Source organism: Diorhabda carinulata, chromosome 9 (genome assembly GCF_026250575.1).
Source record: "Diorhabda carinulata isolate Delta chromosome 9, icDioCari1.1, whole genome shotgun sequence".
In the NCBI taxonomy this organism is placed as follows: Eukaryota; Metazoa; Arthropoda; class Insecta; order Coleoptera; family Chrysomelidae; genus Diorhabda; species Diorhabda carinulata.
The window spans coordinates 6,302,454-6,324,906 of NC_079468.1; the positions used below are offsets into that span (position 1 = coordinate 6,302,454).

The following is a 22,453-nucleotide window of genomic DNA, read 5'->3' on the forward strand; positions in this document are numbered from 1 at the left end:
TATATTATCCTTCTCGTTTCCCTTGTTTCCCAAATGACAGTAATCCTTTAATACATAAAGATCTAGGCTCCTGAGGTTCCTACGATAATAAACTGTCTATCAGAATGTATCACTACGTTGAATTATTAGTTCTGAGTTAGTGTTTGATGTGAAAAAATAATAATTTTGAAACAAAAAATACAAAAAATATTAAAAAAATCGTAAAATATTGTGAAAAAGTGAAATAAACTGAATGAATCCATGACCTCCCAATTACCTCATGGCGTCTTTGTACGTCTGGGATTTGAATGCAGATATTACTGAAAGCACGCTTTTTAAAAAATTTTCATCAGCTGGTCTCGTTCTCTCAATTCGTGTTTTCAGAGACTTTATTACTCGTAGATATTGTAGTTATGCTTATGTGAACTTCAAGCAACCTGGTGATGCGAAGCGCGCTCTGGATACCATGAATTTTGACTTGATAAAAGGCAGGCCCATTCGAATTATATGAGACCTTTCCTTGCAAAAATCTGACGTTAGAAATGTTTAAATTAAAAATCTGTACCACTCTATTGATAATAAAGCGATATAAGATACTTTTTCACTATTTGGTAATATCCTCTGCTGTACCTACCTGAAGATGAAAACAGAGCGGGTAAAGGCTACGGATCCAAAAAGTAAATGGTATGTTGCTGATGTGAGAAAGTTTATGTACGAGTAGGCCGATTCATTCCCTGCGAAGAAAGAAAAAAGAAACTTGGGGAGAAAGTAGAATTGTTCACTAACTTTTACGTTAAGAACTTGGAGAAGATTTTTCCGAAGAAGAATTGCTTTTTATGCTTGAATGATATGGTAAAATAACGAGCTCTGAATGAATGAGTAACGATGATGGCAAATCAAAAGGATTTGGTTTTGTTCTGATCTGAAACTACAGAAGCAGCAGAATCTGCAGTTGAAGGCTTAAATAGTAACAAGGTGTAAGAAGAAAAAATTTGATATGTCGGAAGGGCGACAACAAGAATTGAAACGTCATTTTAAAGCTTTGAAAATGGAGAGACTCAATCAATACTAAGTTGTTAACCTCTACGTTAAAAACTTGGATGAACGCGTTCCCAAAGAATTTGCACCATTTGGGATCATAATTTCAACATAAGTAATGTTAGAAGAAGATCGAAGTAAAGGTTTCGGTTTCATATGCTTCTCCTCTCTAAAAGAAGTTGCAAAAGTAGTAACTGAAAGCAGATTGTAGAGCTCATTTTACTTATCAATACATGCAACGTATGACAAATATGCGAATGCACCTGATGGGTCAATTAATTCAACCGGAGCGTCCAGCGGTTTTTTGTTCCTAGTAATCCAACTACCAGCGCTTTTATGGATTAGCACAAATGACTCAAATACGAGCTAGCCCCAGATTGTCAGATCAAACATCCATAAGATTAAGTAACAAGGTGGAGCTTCGCCATATACTGGAATGCCGCTTGATGGGCAAGATTTTGTAGATGTTGGGGACTCATCTGGTAATCGAACAGGAAACTTCAAGTACACTTTCAGTATCCGAAACCCACCACGAGGGATAAATCTACAAGGATCTTCCGCACCTGTGCAAGATGCACCACAAGCAAATATTGGGAAACAGATTGTATCCGCTTATTTACAATATGTATTCTGATTTTAGAGATGAAATAGCTGATATGTTGCTGGAGATTGATAATACCGAGCTGTTTCACATGGAACATCAAGAGTTACTGTAGAACAAAGTTAAAGAAGCAGTCGCTGTTTTACAGGCTCATCAAGCCAAAAAACTACTGCCCCAATTAAAAAAGGATAAAACTTTTCTACTAGAACAAACAGTATCTGGAAATAGAAACTAATATTACAACTGATTTTTTTCATTTTATTTGATCCATTGTGATTGATGTCAAAGCCATTTGATGTAAGTTTGAGCGGTATATTCGCTATCCAAATCTTTCTGTGTACTAATATCGTGGTAAAAGCTTTTTAGATGCTTGTCTACTCGAACATTTTTCACTATTTGTTACTAAATTTCATAAATGAAACGAGAGTTGCTTCCAGAAATATCTATTGTTTCCCGTTTCACAATAAAACTCACCCAAATTCTAATAATTAATAAATATAAAAACTGAGTGATATCAACTTTTGGGTGAAGTGATTTTTGTATTGTCTCCCTGTACATTTCCTAGAATTGAGTTCCGTAAGTGACTAAAGGTGTGCTCTTTCAATCACAAGATTAGAGATATAAGTTTCAGACGAGACACAAACTGTTCACCTAGCTAAATGGTTCTTAATTGTTTCTGATTGAATCTCACGTGTCTGTCATTCTTTCAAGGCATAGTGTAATGTTTTAGATAAACAAGTGTTGTACTCTTAATAAAAAAACACTTAGCGGTGGTATAATTTATTCGCTTTAAACTTTGATAAATCGTATAAATCTTTTCGAATCAACTTTTCCATTTAACAAAAATATTTTGACAATATTAGTGATTAAACAGAAAGGCTGACACATGATCACGACTATCATCAAAATAATGAATTTAAATTATTGCTTCAAAAATTCCTAATAACAGACATGTACCATTGACGACTTTCAAAGAATTTAATAGAAACCTAAGCCCGTATTTATGTTGATTTAGAAATAATAATTAAGTTTGAAAAACCAAAAAAAAAAACTTTTTATGCAAATAAAGCAATGCAATAACGTTAAATCCAAACAAAATACAAATATATACTTAACCTTTGCAAAGAAAAGTTCTCAATAAATTGAAAGAGGTAACAACAATTCTATTCTTATAATTGAATTAATCTGATTTCCAGAAGGAAATTTTATTTCAAGAACAGTTGACCATTAATTATAACAGTTTCACAATTTGATGGAATATCCAATCTGGATCAGCGTTTGCGAACCTTTTAGAAGGATGAATGGCTTGGTCAGAACATGTTTCTGCTTAGAATACCCCCCAAAAAAGCAGATTATTCTTTCTTTGGAAATACGCTACCTTTTTCCAGCAGCAGCTGTAGTGAAGAAATGTGATTGGAGAATATTTAGTCAATGCCATATAAACCTAGTACTTTCGTTGTGTTCAGACAACTGAGCTTCTAGAGTGATAGACATAAACTGGTGAAATATGGCTGTGATCGAGATATATTGTATTGCCTAAACAATCCGGCAATAAGCACAAAAAAGAGGCTGATTCGCTCGACAGACTGGTCTCAGCAAAACCACCCTTAGATCAAGAGCTCATTCTTAGTGCTGCTATCACATTTTCGGCATTTAGAGGAGCCTTATGTCTGTCTTACCTGCTCAATTTCAACAGGTGGGATATGCGACTGGTGGATGTTCTTCCTACCGGACACCATCTAAAGCACCATCTCCATGCCATCAGCGATTACTGATGATCCAAGATGCTGCTAGTTTATGGAGGAGGAAAAGGTTGAATCCAACGTGATTGATTAACTTCTTCTACGATATCGGTCGTTAGTAATTTTAGATGGAGCAGTATGGGTCTATCAAGGGTCATAACTATGAATCATTTCAAAGGATCTGAGAATCAATTTTTTTGTTTATTGGAAGCAGAAAGTTAAAAACACATTCCAATTATTAAATGTCTTTTATCAAATAGCTCTATCGATATAAAGCACAATGATTGCTATTTATACGTTAATGATACTACAGCAGGTTATAATATTGGGGATTTGAGAATTGAAAGATCATTTTTGACATTCTGAATTTCACTTTTGGATAGAATGACTGATGTGGGCATCAGAGTTTGGTTACTTGCTGTCAAGCTAGACATATTTCAAATACTACTAGTCCGGACCCGTGCTACAATAGACTATGTAATTTCACAATGCTTCCTTCCAAACAACATTGGCTGTGCGTCGAACCTTTGGTTTAATATCTACCTTGACATTTTTTAACGATTTCCCACGTGATAGGGCTACATACAACTCTGTAGCTATATTAGAACCTGAGATATAGATCTTTGAATGTAGAAAAATTGCCAAAAACCTACAAAAATCCATAACTCCGCATTGAATGTCCGCGCCTAGCTCCTCTCCAACTCAACCGATTTAAGTGTTCAAAAACTCAAAGGAAATAAGGTGTTTCAGCGAGTGTTCTTAAACAAAAACGAACTCTGTAGCTATATTAGAACCTGAGATATAGATCTTTGAATGTAGAAAAATTGCCAAAAACCTACAAAAATCCATAACTCCACATTGAATGTCCAAGGCTAGCTCCTCTCCAACTCAACCGATTTAAGTGTTCCAGAACTCAAAAAACCAAAAAACCAAAACGAAGCTGAGATATTGAGGATAGAACGTGTGTATGTGAAAAACTCCCATAAGTAATGTACAGGGGGAAATCGCATTTGAGTATAACTTGAGAATGGTGAAAACTAGATGAAATCCGTCAAACTCGGCTATTTTTTCATTACTACAGTAGCATATAGCGTAGTCAATATAAAAACTAATATTTATTTATTATTATTTTTATCATGACTTTTCCTTGTAGGAAGCTTCGAGCTGCCAATAAACTATTGTTTTAAGGATAGACACAAAACATACTACATACTAAAAGAAATCCATAGTTAGTTGTTATTTATTCATTCATTCATTCATGTTATTCATTCATTATCTACTGTATTTTATATTTTTCATTTACATCCAGTTCTGATTTCGCAGTTTCAATATAAAATTTAAAAATAAATAAGTTTTCTATAATAAACAAATGGAAATGTCATCCCACATGATTCCATCAGATAACATCTCTTTGTCCTCCACTTCCATTAAATGATGCTTTCCTCATATGAGGTAAGTATCTTCTGGAGTACAGCCAAGTATTTTTCTTATATTTTATGATTATAAGTATAGGTTTAAGTTGATCTGTTCACCAACGTATGTCAAAAATGTGAGTAGATGATACCAGAGGTATATAGATCGTCACAGCAATTTTGTATTTGATTCTTCATTCTCCATGCTTCTCACAATTTTCATTAGAGGCAATATTTTCCAGTGCTGCAATAAACTGATGGCATGTAGGATTTGTATTACCTACTCCATGTTGTCTCATATCACAGAATACGTTTTTTAAGGGACCTTAATTGAATTAACGTAAGGACAAATATTTGAATCCTACAATATGAAGATAGTTCCTCAGATACATTATTTATTTAATTGATCTATTGGTAAATTCCCAAATATTAAGGCATGAGTACTCTGACTACGAACTTGATGCTCTTCGGTATCTAGTGTATTTACAGCATATGAATGTTCTTAGTTTAATATACAGTTATGAATTTGATGGCAGATGAGAGATAGCTTTATATTTATATAATGTTTGCTATTGAAATTTGTGAAATCACTTTCCAGATAATGATTTTCACCCAATTGATAATTTAACGTTGAGCTATGAATTTTACAAAATTCTTCCCATTCAGAACATATATAATGAGAGCGTTTGGGAAATATAAAAAATGTTAATTTATCTATTCTTCCAAATATTTATTCCTGCAGCCTGGAAATTTACATCTATATTTCACTCGGTCCACCACCTGCAACTCTCAATTTTCCAGTTATTTCCAATAAAATTTTTCGTAGTCTAGGACAATGCTCCCTCTGTTGCTCCTGAAAGTGCATAACAGACTGTTAAATCTTGCCTGCTAATATTGTAAAGTACGATATGTAAATCGAATTAATTAGTTATAATACTTATTCAAAACATGAATTTTGGGGATGTCAAGCACAATAAAATTGATCAGGAAGAATGACATATCGACAATTGACAGTAATGAGACATTTTTATTCACGATTGGTATGTGGCAGAGCTAAATTTGTTTTGCCAAAATTTACATGCAAGTTGATCTTCTTATTGAATTGTTTTGAGAGTATATGCTAAAATCTCACCTATAGGTATTCTATTTACAATACTATGTGATAGTGACAGATTCTTTATAGACGGTATTGGTAATCATCATTGTTAAGGAATTTTTTGTTTCCTGTGATGGAAGAAACTATAAACTTGAGAAAGGATTCTATATATCAGCAACATAAAGCGTGCTATAACTTATAAATAGCAGTAAAATCATGATAACAATATTTCCTTTTAAAAATGGGAGTTTTGTCTTATTGTCTATAGAGACCTCAATCACATAAAGTCGTTAATGACGTACGTGCATCTCCTGCAAGATCAGTGAGAAAGTTAGGATCCAGTAATGAGGAATAATTTAACTCAAGCATTATTTTTTAGTGAATTATTTCTTAATTTCACTTCTTAATTTGTGACTTCTCTAAATGTACTAGTACTTGGTATATGTACATTGTCATTTTCTTCAGCTTGAAATATTTGTTTTGCAACATTGAGTTTGCTTGCAAGTGATTGCTCTACGTATCATTCTGCTACTGTCGACGATTTCCATCCGCCGTGTCGTTTGAGCTCTAGTATATATACTCCAGTATCTGCCGGAAGTGTTGCAGATGATCTCCTGAAGCAGTGACCAGTATATAGCTCAGGATTATTCAAATTCAGAAATTTTGCGATTCCATCGGGATTTTAGCAAACGTGTTTACACCAATAGCATGGACAGTGCACTTTTTATTTCAGGAATTGTAAAAAAACTTGTTTTTGGAAAAAACTAGAAACTTGGGGAAGGATTTTATATGCTAGCAAAACGAGGCGTGTTCTAAGTTATAAACAGCAGTGAAATAATGATATGATAACAATATTCCGTTTTGAAAATAGGTTCTGACTGACCTCAATCACAAGTCCAAAAGGCATCTCCTGCAAGATCAGTGGGAGAATTGGAAAGCAGACTTTGAATAATATAGTCGCTGTTAAAAACTTTGGAGTACAATTTCCAGGAAAATACATGTCGTTATCAAATTAAAAGGCAATATAACCTAATGGTAACAATTTGTTAGTATTTAGAAAAGATTGTTCCTCTAGAAAACTTTCACACATTCATTCATCTTTTCCAAAATTAACTAAAAATTTTAGGATTGAAGAAGGGTAACACGTCCATGAAAGATATAGTACGTTGATCCATTACACTGAAGAGAACAGGCTACAAAATTTAATGTAAAGAATAAAAAGATAGAGACAAGAGACAACAGTGAAGGATGACAATTAATAAAAAAGTCTATTACATCCAACAAATGGATGGATACAGTTTTTTATGACGACTGAAATGTAAAAAATTAAATAGAATGATTAAGTCTGTAGTAGAGTTAGGTCGATTGGATGATGCCCATGGCTGTGCAACGATAAGTCAGAAGAGGCGCGAAGTGCAAGAAAACCTGCATTTACTGTCAGCGCCTACTTGTACATAGCGACTACCGGCGTACACGCGATGGACACTAATTAATTTACTTTACAAGCAACCTAATTAAACTAATTCAATAAAAGCGAATATAAATCAATGTAGAAATCTTGATCGTGTTCATTAATCAATTTTCTTTGTTTGGTTCTTCGCTGAATAGCAGCCGTGTTGAACAGGTGACAAGGGTTTTAATGAATAGAACGCGCTTATATATATTCTACAATCCGCCAATCTCGGACGCTGATGGTTTGTGGTTAATTATAATACTAAGCTTGCTTCTGTTCGCTTAAACGCGATATAATTCAAGAAATTTCATCACAAACAAAAAGAACCTTTCGAGATGAAGTAGCATCAATAAAAATGAATTTGTAAAAATTATTTTCTTCCAATGCATCAGTTAAATAACTTAAATTTGCATCTGAGTATATGATATTTTAAAAAATTATTGTGGCTGAAGTGAATCCTACAGGTCTATCTGACCTTTCAGTTCACTCTTACCTCCCATTATACTATATTTTTGTCTCATTTTTCAGTCTCTCAGTCTCACGGTACCCAAATCCCACCTAACCTCATCAAACCATTTTTTTGGTTGGCCTGTTGTTTCAGTACTCGTTTTATCCATTTATCTTCTGTCATTCTTACTAAATGTTCCAGCCATTTCGCTCTCTTTGCTTTAATTATACAATTTACTCATAAATGAATACATAAATATCTTTTTTTGGGGAGTTGGGAAAAGTTCGCTAAGACAATAATCGTATTAATTACGTTACCAGCTCAATATCAATCCGGTAAGATATTTTCCAAAAGCTTACAATGTAATGTAGTGATACTTTGTATTCCACTTGAAGTTTTGGACAGCTGAAATAAGATTTATAGACCAACTAGCGACCTCCATTACGAGTATATATGCCGGTAAAATCGCGAAGTCGTCTATATAAGTTGCGAGAATTGATGATTGATTTTCAACGATTATCCACGCAAGCGTCAATATATAGAGTGAATTTCATGTATAGAACACATCAATTATCTCGGAAACGGCTCGTAAGTTTTTGTGTACAAGGGTGATATGGCCGGTATTATGGCGGTATTTACATTGTTGTCAGATCTTCCCCTTTTCCGGAAAAATAATGAAGTTCATTATTTTTTCGGAAAAAGGAAAGATCTGACAACAATGTAGATACCACCATATTACCAGCCGTATCACAAGACCCTTGGGCACAAAAATTTATAAGAATCATACAAGCCGTTTTCGTGATAATTGAGGCGTTCCATACATAAAACATGGCTGCTTATAAAATTCTGGTAGTATTTAGAACTTCTTTTATTCCGTCATAATTTTTTTTGATTTGTTTATTTATTGTTTTTTGTATGTATTATATGTATTGTATGTATGTATGTATGTATTTTTGTTTATTGAAAGGTTTGTTCAATGTCCAAGTTTCACCCGAATACGTGAGTGACATTTGTTTATTCTTAGTTCAGCTGTTATTGATAACATATGTTTTGAATTTTTCATTTTTGATACCATTCTTGCTGTTTTATTGTGCTCCGCTATTTTTTTCGCCTCCTTAATTTGACATAGTTCCTCCTAAATATTCGCTTTATTTCGCCTTTTCCTTTCCGTTACATTTTATAAGTATTTCGTTTATTGCTCGTTATTTGCTAGTTCATATTTTTTTGCTTTCTTTTCCAGTCGCTTAAATACGTTTTAATATTATTACCGGGATCTTGCCATGGGTATTATGTGATCCGCATATGATGTTTATTTACATAATTCAAATTTCGAGTCTTTATACAACTTTCTCTTACAATGATTTCATGAGCTAAATTGTCGAGGTTTGAGGGTAATGGCTCTCCTTTCCTATCTTGAATTCGTTAGAGAAGTGGTCTCCAAATTTATTTTCGGTTATTAGAGTCGTCAAGTATAATCAATCAACATTTAAAACTAACACCGTACCTTCCGGTGGGTGACTCCTTTCCGATTAATGCATTCTTGCATGGGATTTCTGAACTTGTCCATCACGCCATAAACATGCGCAGAGGAATTCCCAGGATTTCTAAGCGGACTCTTTCTTTAAGTTCTTCACCTGTACACTTTACTTTTCAAGAATCCCCACAACAAATAATCATGTGAGTTCGTGTTAACGCGGAGGTCAAGTTGGAATAAGGTTTGGTCATTCACTGCATGTTGACTAAGTTGAGAAATGAAGAATGACCTTAGCATTTTCGAATATTGCTCTGTGCTCACGATAACAGACTGCCTTCTTTCATTTTCAAAAAAAATGAGCCCCGGATTCCCTATAAGGACATGGCACACCGAAGTCTTACCTTGGTTGAGTGGAGTGGTTGTTGATGAAGTAGATGAGTGTTATGATCACTCCAGTACCTGAAAGTTTATTTGTTAATAAGCCCCGATAGATAAAGTTTTGCCTCGGCACTCATCCAGAGATTGTGAACATGCTCGTAATTTTCTTTAACTATACCCAAAAACGTTTCAGAGAATTGCCATCGGCAGCAAAATCGTTCGATACCTGAACCACTTTCATTTAAATTTCAAGATGTTGACGGTGGAAATATAACGTCAAGATCCTTCGGATAAAACTGTCACAAATTCCAAGAGAGGCACTCACGTCGCGCTGATCTTTGAGGGCTTCGAACTACAGCAACCCTTAAGCATTCAACATTCTCAAAGCTCGAAGGGATCTCGTAATGCTTGTTAGACCACTGATATTGTCGAATGTAATTAATGTAATTAAATATTAGAATATTTTCACAGTTTTGAGTGAAATAACTAGTCAAATGTCAAAAGAACATATTTGGGCAAGGTCGACTATCCAAAAACATTTGCAACAGATTGGAAAAATAAGCGAATAATCTTTCTAGCATTGTATAGTTTTAGATAAAGTATAGTATTCTAATCGAGTGTAATAGCTATTTCAATAATATTCTGTTTATTATTTAATAATTAGTATTATCAATGGGTTAAATTTTTACGTTTACAAGAGTAAACAATATTCTGCTGCTGTATGTATTAACAATAGTTCTAGCATTCTACGGTCATCAATCACGCTACTTGACTCAAATAAGTTGAATGTTGATCGCAGAACTTTTCTTATTTCCATACTTATTCAAATAATTCAATATACATACGGACTTTTTATGTTCCCCGGTCCATTCTTTATTCAACACTCTTATTTGTATACTTGAAATCTCGTATTAAAGATAACAATGTTATGTAAGTCAGTTATTAAATTAGAGTTCTCGAATTGCTTCGAGTATTTTAATTGAACACCTTCAAGTACAATAGATATCACTACCATAATTTTCTTTCATCAATTTTGCAATAGCAGATGCAATTTCAGATAATATACTGTATACAATAGACATCAATTCAGTTGCACATAAGCAGGTATATTTGCAATTTTTGTGACATTTCAGATTCATGATACTATGCAATTTCAATTAAATGTGCAGTAAATTAGATACCTGAAAATAATAAAAATTTTAGTATATTCAATAGAATAAATTGTTTTTCGCAATCGTAATAACAACTACTATAAATCCTAATGTAATATGAAATAAAAACAGTAAACAATAACCTAAGTAAAGATGTTTGTTAGATCGTATCATTGTCAACGTTTTTGCAAAATCCTGCTCAGTTAAAGATATGTGGTTTAGTATTACTACATGGACTGCTGCTTAAGTTTTGAGATATGGCGACACTGATCTGAATATGTCAAATCTGACATTACCATCATAAAATTTGACATTTTTAATTGTGAACGTACTAGAAAAATAGAATTAAATCGTGAAAATTCTCGTGTCATAATTCAATTCAACCGTGGTTGTACATCGCTACAGGATGAATTTCGTTGAGGTCGTCCAAAATCGGCTATAGTGCTAGAAAACATCGATGCTGCTTTTACAAGATCGTGAAATTGAGACATATTGGGTATTAGTTCCACTCGCCGTCATTTGACTGTCAAAACGATTTGTTCACTTTGGATACCGCATAATTTGATAAACGCTCAAAAAAAGCTCGTGTCCATTTGTACAAAGAAATGCTCTATTTCAAAAAACGTCGTGACATGCGACGAATTATGAATCTATGCATGTGAATCTAAAGCCAAACACCAATCGACTGTATGAGTCTTGCAATACGAACCAAATCCAATAAAAATTGTTCGCGCATAAGGCACCTCGAAGCGAGTTGTTGCCTATTTCTTTGGAATAACTGGACATGACACCACCGTTCACCAGATTTGTTTGACAAAATCGAAGTTGAATATTTGTCCACCATGACAATGCGAGCTCTCACACATTAGTCCAAAAAAAACGTTTTGGAAAAATCAAAACATCGACTTGATATGTCATCCAACGTATAGTCCTTGTTGTGCACCCAATGATTGATGAATTATTCGCACGGATCAAAAATAAATTGGGAGGTCAATGTTTTACACCCGATGAAGCGGTTGATGCGCTCAAATCACATGTGTTGGAGGTACCTCAATCAAAATGGAAAAAATTTTTCTACACTTGACTCAAATACATGCAAAAGTATATTTATCTCAATGGAGATTATTTTGAAAAACAGGGGTGAGTACGATTTCCGTGGCGTCGCGATTTAACAGCGAAATTGGCTTAACTAGGCGAAAATGAAGAATGGAACTTTTTTATATCTCGCTTTGTTTTCGAGATATCGAATACTTGAAGTTATAATCAAACGTTAATTCAAAATTCGCTTTATTGAACAGATGGCGTTCAATACTTCGTTTCAAATGAATATTTTATCACTTCAAATTCAATATAAATCTTGTAATTAAAAAAAAAAGATTTTTTATTTAATTTTTATATTATTTACTGATACTACAAAATTATATTAAAAAAAAAACAGATTTTTATACCAAAATGAGCCATTTTTGATAACTTCCATCACTCTCTGATGAATATAACTTAACATAAGATAAGTACATGAATAATTTGATGTGTTTCATAAAGAATTGTTGGTTGTTTTTCATTATTTATAGAATAAAAAAAATGTTTAATAGTAGTTTGAAGATTTAATTAGTAATTTAATGTAAAAACTATATCTTTGGAGCAAAAAGTACCTTCTGAATGATTTCAAAAGTTATTTATTTAGGTTAGGTTAGGTAGTATTTTTATGTATAACTCATTTCTATAATAAATAAATGAATAAAATTGTGTTTAAATATCTTACAAAATATACATATGGCGTAGGTGCAGCTGGGCTGCATATAAATAGACCTTTTACAAACGGACTATACAGTTCTTTACACATATAGACTAATATCCTCAGTCCTTTTCTATACGGACTAGTCCTTTTATATATAGTCTATTTTTCATAAACGGTCTGGTGTGTAACATATACAAAAATTGAATAAAAATAAATTTTTCCAATTTCAAGTATCGATATCTCGAAAACGAATCGAGTACAAGTGAAAATACACCTCGGTAGTTCAAACTGTTTTGTTAAGGGGACATGAATGCTGATGTTTTTATTCAAATTTAAAGGATGTTAAGTTCCAGCCCGTTCATGTTAAAGAGGTAATTGAAAATATATTAAATTGTGGAAATTGCATAAAATCATTGAATGACGGTGGTTAGATCTCCACCTGAAAAATGGGAAAAAGCCATAGACAATCTTGCTGCTCGAACCACTCATTATGAATATTGATTGCAACAGTTCAACTTCTGATTTGTAGAAGTAACTCTACTACTTATACTGGTGAGTTTTTATATCAAAATAATTCTCTATGAATGTAAGGTTTTCTAAAAATCAAAGTTCGAGTTATATAACCAGAATGATACAATGTTCTTGACCCATTGTGAAAAATTGATACATTTCAGGAAAAATTGCACTTTCTTACTTTCTTAGGTTTATTAGATAAAAATATGAGTGTGTTTCCTATATATTCATTATATTTATAAAAATGTTATCTCATAAGAAAATACTCGTGGTATAACTTTAGAAAATTATTTTAACTGTCTACTAATAGAAGTGATACGCCTTTGGATTACGAACGCTTCTTCATTCTATTACCCTTTTATACATAAAGATAGACTATAATAGTTATTTATGCAACAAATGCAAAAAGTAAGTGTTTATTGAAATCGACGTGAATCTGTATAACGAGGCCGTTAGGCCGAGTTTGACAACACGTTGAGTGAAATAAACACTTTTTGCACAAGTTACATACAATATTTTTTCTACGTTCATAAAAAAACATGTTTTATTTAGGTGTAGAAGAATAAAACGCGTAATTTTAGAACAAAATATTTAATAATTAATTAACACTATCGGTTAACATCGAGAAAGTTAGGAACTAGTAATTAGGAATAATTTAACTTAAACATTATTTGTACCATTAATATTAGAAGTAAAAGTACAATTTTTGCAATTTTCAATATTACTATTTCTTAGTGAATTATTTTTTAATTCTACTTCTTGATTTGTGACTTTTCTAAATGTACTGGTACTTGGTATGTGTACATTGTCATTTTCTTCAGCTTGAAATATTTGTTTTGCATTGAGTCTGCTTGCAAGTGATTGCTCTGCGTATCCTTCCGTTACTGGCGACGATTTCCATCCGCCGCCGTGTCGTTTAAGCTCTAGTATATCTTTAGTAACTGTATAACTCAGGAAATTTTGCAATTTCATACGGGATTCTAGCAAATGTGTTCACATCAATAGCATGGAAGATGCATTCTTCATTACGGTCATAGATAAAAAAAAGTTTATGTAGAATATGACTGGGACGTAATTTCCTGTATTTACGGTATATATCGATTCAAGTTAATCCTTCTTCAATCTTATCTCTATTGACAAAACTCCGTTTCTTGTAAGTTTTTGGATGTGGCACTTTTACAATTAATATTGAACCTACTTCTTCTATGTCTTCAATACTCAATTTTTGGAGCTCATCTCTACGACATGCCCCTGCGATGCCAAATATTGTAGCGACCTACAACAATTAATTTCAAAATGTGTTACAATAATAGTTAAACAATAATTACTTTTTACTTTCTTATGAAATACTGGGAATTTGGAGCTTCTTTCAGAAATTAACAAATGTATCCCCTATTAAAGACTTTTGATTATTTTTACCGAAATTCTGCTTCATAAATGGCATTAATTTGAAATTTTTAATATAAATATCTTCTTTTGTAGAAAGGCAAGCTCTCAACATTGAGTACTCAGACCAAAGAGATGAGGATTTAATACCTTTCGATTTGAAAAATTTGCCAGAAGCACATTTTCTATAAGATTTACAACTTCTTTATTGAAGCACCACTCTTTAAAACGATTATAACGATTTTCATATAGTTTTTTTGATTAACTGGATAATAAGTTTCATTACGCTGTATTTGCTATTTCAATGACTTCTGGTGGGGTCCCAACAAATTCTTCTTCATCACTATCATCTATTTTTCCAATGATATTGATCATTTTTAAAGTTTGTTCAATTGTCAAAATTAATTTTTGACATAGCCAACTGATTTATTTTTCAAATATGCAATAAATTTCTAGTATTTACTGATGTCGACTTAGTCAGTTTGAATAAGTCGACCAAAATGTTGAAGACTTCCACATTTTGGATTTAGTTTCAAAGTAAGCTAGTAACACTCTTTCTGTGAAGCTGTTTATGCCTTTTTTAGTACGCCACTCCATAAAAGAATTATATTCCTTCAAATACTGTTGCATGGATTCCTCAGGGAGAAGATTCATAGTCGCTACAGTTGCCGATTCAACATCTTCTGGTGTGCAGTTTAAACTTTCTTCATTATTACTCTCCATCACTAATAATAATAGACCACTCTGATTTTACATTGTGATAGTTTATCCGAGAAACGAATTGACATGAGAAATAAAGAATTCCGGAATTACATTCTTTATGGAAGCAAATGTATGAAAAAAAAAACGTAAATATTATAACGGACATAGAAAAATGCATTTTCTAGTAATTTCGTAATCAGTACATGATAAATATGATTGATAAAAAGATAAAATTCGCAATTCTTTGAAACGTATTACAATCTCACAGAAAAAGGACTTAATATTTCGCTCAGTTGAATGTTTATGTTTGTCTTGATCACAAACCTCTAATATATTGACAGATGAATGCAATAAATACTTATTTCACTAGTGGAATAAAGTTCCACATTTTCCAGTAAATATATTTCAAGTTGTGGTTATTGCATGAACCCAGGAAAACTCTATTAAAATCAAAAAATTTATTGTTTGATCTGTGTTACAGAAATTTTTTAAGGGACGCTTTCAGTGTTTCACAATTCAACTGATTCCAATACGTCTTGGGTAGCATTTATAGATAAAATTATAAATATATATTGTAATAGATATAATTATTCATTTGCTGTTAACCTTTGTCCTTTATTTTATGTATATTCATCAATAAAGTCATAAATTTTTAGTACTCGTTTGAATAAATGTAGATAAATCAACAAACTTTCACAAAAAAAGACCTAAAAACATCACATTCCTTTTATAATATAGCAGAAACTATACATATTTTATTTATGCAAAATCGGCTAGAAGTACTACGCATCATCCATTATGGTTCGGATTTGTTCATTTGACACCTCATCTAAGAAATGGTTTCGGTTAAAGGTAATATACCCATCTATGAATAATGATCCTTTGAGAGAAATCTCTGTGGTAACAAGAAATAGAGATTAAAACACTCTTGTGTATTAATAAATGAGAAAGTTTAAGACACTTGGTAAAAAAACCGTATACAACTAGTAGATGGGAGTGAACACAAAAAATGACAGTGAAATATTGTTATGTCAACATTGTTTGCATATTCATTGGGAATATATTTATTCGATTTGCTATTCTAATGAAATCGGATTTTTGGTTAATAACATATTTTAACTGATATTTATCAATGAGATTTTTCAAATAAATATAGAAATTTCTAGAATAAACTATCACCTAGGAACTAGTGAATGAAGAAATAATTTCTTGGGTCATGTCATATTTGAAAGCGAAATAAAGTATGGGAAAATTAAATTTAACGAGTATTCAAAACAACATTTTATATCGGAATTTTCTCTTTTTATCTTGGAATCAAATCAATTAAGTTCAAAAGAAAAACAACGAATTTCAAAAACCAGGTTCTACCAGCAATGGTAATAGTAGAGGACGGAAATCTAGGACTTGTATAATCGCTATCGATCCCAAATTTGGAGAAGTATGGATTTTGTCATATTTGATATATTTTCATAGACAAGAGTAGTTTTTAGAGTATGCGTAAAAATTCAAAAAAGTTGATTAGTATGTAATAGAGTCTTCTGCCCTAATTGTTTTAGCCACTTCTACAGATTATATGAACATAAAATTTTTTGCGCTGATTTGTCGATGACAATACACTGAATATATTCCTAAAATACTCCTTTTTGGGCTTGTTCTATAGACGCCGCCTAAGAACTAAATGAAGCTGAAAGATAGCGAAAAATTCATAGAATCATATCCCGATTACAATTGTCATTTTGAGTTAAGTATATACAGTCCAGGAACCAAGTTCGCTATCCCAATGGGTTCAGTACCTTCTATTTTTCAGTCAGAAACATATGCTATTCATACACGTGCTTTTCAATGCAACACAATACAAATATATCCACTCAGATAGCAGAGCAGTCCTTCAACACACACAAGTTACTCTAATGTGGGCACCTGGCCACACCGTCTTGCACAGGTATGAACAAACTGATCACTTGACGAAGAAAGGCGGGACGATTACTTTCATAGAACTACAACTCGTTCTAGTTTACCTAATAAGCCATCAATTGATGATCATAAAAAAGTGGGAACAGACAAGAAATCAGAAACATGGAGTAATACCTCAAGTCTTATTTCTTATTCTACCGACCTGTTCTAAAAAGCAAATATGAGCTAAGAAGAGTTATTGGTATGCTCATTGGAGACTATATGTTGAACTACTATCTGAAGAATATCGGAGAAACTCCCGACAGCTCTTGTCCTTTCCTCAACGAACAAGCTAGGCTGTCCATAGACAAAGGTCACGGGACTTACTTTCAAGCGTTTTAAAGCCAGCAGAGGTAAGCCGCATAGCCTCCAGACGGTTAGTTTACGTTACAAAGTCGCTGCTAGCTGACTGGTAAAAAGTCACGGGCATGGTGAAGGCATTTGCGCTCTAGCTGATCTAATCTAATATAATATACTGTCCACAATACAACAAACTTATGTAGTAGCACTTGACCGCGTATGGTTTTTAGAAGATATAAGAAAAGAAGAACTTGATTACTAAAAATTAACGTGAAAGTTTGATGGTGAAACATTGGATGATATGATTAAATTGAAAAAAGCAGAGTTTTCTTAATCTTAATTTTTTTTCTAATTAGAAAGCTGTTATTTCCCTTTTTGATTCTTTGTTTGAATTTTAACTTTTTAATCTACATTTTCAGTAACTTTTAGTCAACTAAATTTATTGTAAATTAAATCATTGATATGAGTCTTGAGTCAAATGAGGTTTCAAATGTGTGGGCGTTTCACGTATACAGTGATTTCGGGGAGAGTAAAATAAGATTTAGTTAGTACCCGATTCAGATTCTCCCTAGGTGCCTCCTAGAGACTCTTAACACGAGTCTTGGTGAGTGGGGGAAGCAGGAGTGCGAACTATCCACACTCTCGATTTAATCAATTGTCATTACGTCTACTACGAAATGACGTGATTCAAGTGACGTGACCAGAAATTGATAAATTAATTCTTTTGTTTTTCTAAAATGTTATCTATAAATCGCCATTACTAATTTCAATTTAGATTTCAACTGCTATTTATCTACAATACAATTCATTGCACTTCACAAGAAGTAAAAACAATTCTAACAATTTTTAATTCTCTACTTATCCAATCCCATTCTCTATATTTTTATGCGTACGTCCTTTGACTCGTGCTCGAACAACCGACACGAAACGAAGTGACATAGAGGCAGGGCGATGAAAGGCAATAGAACACAATTAAAGGCCCTCACTTCATGGTATTATTATGTTTATTAACTCTCAATTTTTTATACGTTACAAAGATTATTTGATTATTTCAGCCGTAAATGGTAACATCCTTCCAACTCATACCCTCAGTAACATCCGTCTATGAGACTAAGTTTTGTTTTCTGTACTTAGGGTATATAATTCCAGTGAAAAAATCTTGTTCAAATATTATTTTTCTAAAATTTTATTGAATAAAATATCACAGTATCAATAAGACAAGCAGAAGAAATAGATGACGATAAAACACAAAATAAAATAAGTGTAGCCCAACCTGAGATTTACGCCGTCTAGCGACAAAACTACTAAGCTAAGCCATCGTACTGTCGGATATTAGCATTTGCAGGTGATAAGATGAGTTTAACTTTATCCATTGTACGATTTCAAGGATGATAATGACTTTGAACTATATCCAAGAGCGAATTTCTCAACTAATGGAAAATGATAGTTCCGTTGTGACCAACTTTTCCTAACATTTCTGTACCTATACGTTTACAGTACTTTTGAAGCAAGTTTATTTCATTCATATCTATACATCCTTAAAGCAACTCTCTTATTATATTATTATATCAAAATTACGCAAAGTTTACGAAGAAGTTTCGTATGTCTCATGAAAAATCATATAGCTAAGAAGGTATATTGCTATCCATATATATAAATTGATCTAGTACGTCTTATCTAGCATTCGAATGGTATTGAACTTGTAAATAATTATTTTATCACCGAATAATTATCTGTTGTAACACAACCCTAATTTCAACTACTATGAAGATGACATCAAGGTATTTCACTTATTTAATAAGTATATATTTAGGTAATATATTGCCAAAACACTATTTGTTGATATTATTTTGGATAGTACCGCAAATTTTTGCAATCATGTCGCTCTTCAGTAAATATACGACTTCAATTAGATACAGTAGCAGATCCGGTACATTGCCTGGTAGCACTCCAGATTACAATCGACGAAATTAAGATAATATTTCTTCATAATTGACTCGATCCTGACAATCAAAATTGGTCAGGTGGAGCCACACAAAGAATACTTGCTTTGGGGCAACTGAAATGAATACTAACGATATAACCGAAGCATTCATCAAAGTAGATCATATTTAAGAGATAATCACATGTACTCTTTTTTAGATGAACTGTCCAAAATAAAATATAATCAATTTTTAAAAAAATCTATTAGAAATGTGAATTTCCTCTCAAATGACATATTTCAGTATACAATAGTTTCATTTATAATGTCGAAAATGACCGTCAGTACATCAATAGTTTGATATTTTATCCGACAGCATGCCAAGAACTTTATGTGCGAGCACGATGATGTTAGCAGAGATCCAACACAAAATTAATTGTTTTGATCCAATCAAACAGTCGAGGGAAAATAACAATGACAATCGTTGTCAGGTAAACGAATTTCTATTGACATCATAGAACATATGTCGTTGCAACATTAACTGCGAAATCAGATAACGCCGATGCTCAAACAGGACGTGGCGCGTTTGTGGTTGCACATTACGCGAGTTATCTCCGCAATCGGGTTCGTAATGTTTTCTTGGTCATGGTAATTATGAGGCTATTGTGTAATACTTGATGCCGGTACAGCCGTTTTTAACAAGATTTTTGATTCGTGATAACTTCTCACACCGATCACCCGCCTGGGAATTCATTTTATAGTCAAGACCTTTTCAATATCTTTCGTTTTGACATGAATTAATGACACGTACGACAAAAACATTTTTATTATATGAGTAGAGGTTGATTCTAAAGCCAAGCGATCTTGTTGTTTCAAAAATTTTCAAAATAAATTATGAGGGTAGTCTGAAAAGATTCCAACCATACTTGTAACCCTGAAAATGTTAGTACTTATTAATAAAAATTTCGGAAATATATTTTTAGTTTAGCTTCTGTTTCACAATTGTATGTCGTTGCAAACATTTTTTTGAAAAGAGAAAAAATTTTGTGTCGAACTATCATTGAATCATTGTTTTTGAAAGACAGTACAATTTAAATACAATTTACGGAGACTCCAATCATCATTAACGAGCATAAAATTTTGGACAACAAAATTTAAACGTGGTGGTGTCAGCTTGAGCAACAATGAAACGTCGAGACGTTTGGCGATAAAGTGATACCATCGAAAAAGTTTATCAAATATACTGAATGACCTTAAAATTATTATTGGAGAGATAGAATAGCCTATCGGTATATCAAAAGAATTCATTTGCCATATACCAGTTGAAGAATTGCATAAACTATCAGTACTTTGGGTGCTCTTTTTGCTCACTTTGGACCAAAAGCGCATTCGAATAAACATTTCCTAGGAATTATTGCGGTTGTGTCGGATTTTTGAGATAATTCATACTATAGGTGTCACCTTGATCCAACTTACACACCCGAACCTGTTCCGAAGAAGGCAGATACGATTTCATCAACCAGAAAAGTGATGGACATCATTTTTTGGATAGTCATGGAATTTTGTCCATTGATCTCTCCAAAACAATAATAGGGGGGTATCACACATAATTTACTGATATATCAAAGAGAGAAATTGCAACAAAACGACCGCATTTGAAATAAAAGTAAGTACTTTTTCAATATGACAACGCAATATCACACAGTTTGGTGATCTTCATGGCTAAATCTCACGAATGGCTCTTGAAATTGTTTTACTATACACTACATTGCTCTCTAGCGACTTTTTCCTGTTTCCTAACCTTAAAGTTTCACTAACAAAAGAGAGATTTTCATCAGAGAGAACGTTATTGTATATTTATATGCCTATACGTCAAATAGGGAAAGGGTTGTTATTCAGGTTAAAGAATCACTTGACCAATTGTATGGATTCAAAATAGAATGTCTTGTTTATTTGTAAGGTTGGAAACTTTTCGAACATCCCTCGTATTCAAAACAGCAGTTACAAATATATAGCAGACATTACTAATCAGTGGACAAAGTTGACATTCTATATGAACTTACAGCATTCCTTTCGATCATGAATTTATTGTTCGATGTTTTATATTCAGCAAGTCAATTTTTTTGCAAGCATGTATGATAATTGTACTAATAGGAGGTCTTCTTAATTTTTAACATCATGTATTTACTGTTTCCTAAATTACTGGTCCTCTTTATTCATATATATGTTGCTGTGAATGTCTGAAATGCAGTATTTGTTAAGATACTCTGTCGGTCATTCACCGGTGACTGTTATTATGATGCCTGCCTGATTGATATAGAGAAATAATGATCTGTGGAAACAGAAGTTCTGGGCCAGTATATGACTAATGAAGTCACAAATTGTTACTACAGAATCATAAATAGATGCAAATTGTTTATTAATCGAAATAATTAAAACAACCTTCCCATACTAGGTATAGGGTTATGTTAGGATTAGGTTAGGTTAGGTACGGTTAGGTTAGGTTGGGTTAGGTTAGGTTAGGTTAGATTACCTCAAACCGAACCTCTTACATGTGTTAAAACAAAATAGCGCAGCGACGCATTTTCGACTGTGGTCAGTGAGTGAAGCAGCGTATATTAAAGAGAGAACAATATATATGACGTTCTTGCTTTTCGAACAAACACTGGCGTTTGTTAACATTCACACAAATTGTAAATCTCCGATTGTAAGATTCATAGTATCTCCTCCGTATATGTTAACATTCACCGATGTATGTCCGATTCAAGAATAAATTAAGAACAGTTTTCGATATACCCCATCGAAATTGGTGATTGTCGACATACACTGGTGCATCTCAACATTTACTAATATTGGACATTCCCAGTAACAAATACATCATATACATATATCCATTCCATTTACCATCATTGGCGAAGCCCTGCCAAAAGTATTATTTAGCTTCTCTGACTATAATTGGCCATTACTGTATGTATGGTGTGTTTCCATAGAATTTGAAGAAAGTTGTCCTACAAGATATGTGAGAAAAAGGCCCCGAAAAAATAACGTTATATTGACTTCAATCAACAAATAAAATAATACTATTTAATAATAACCTAACCTAACCTAACCATTTCATAATTATTGATAAATTTGTTATATTCATATTGAATTTTTAGCTTTGGAAGA

General features: G+C 32.8%; 1 pseudogene; it reads left to right on the forward strand.

Moving 5' to 3' along the window:
* The first annotated feature begins 259 nt into the window (after positions 1-259).
* Positions 260-1,331, forward strand: LOC130898077 (polyadenylate-binding protein-like; annotated as a pseudogene).
* The last annotated feature ends 21,122 nt before the right edge of the window (positions 1,332-22,453 follow it).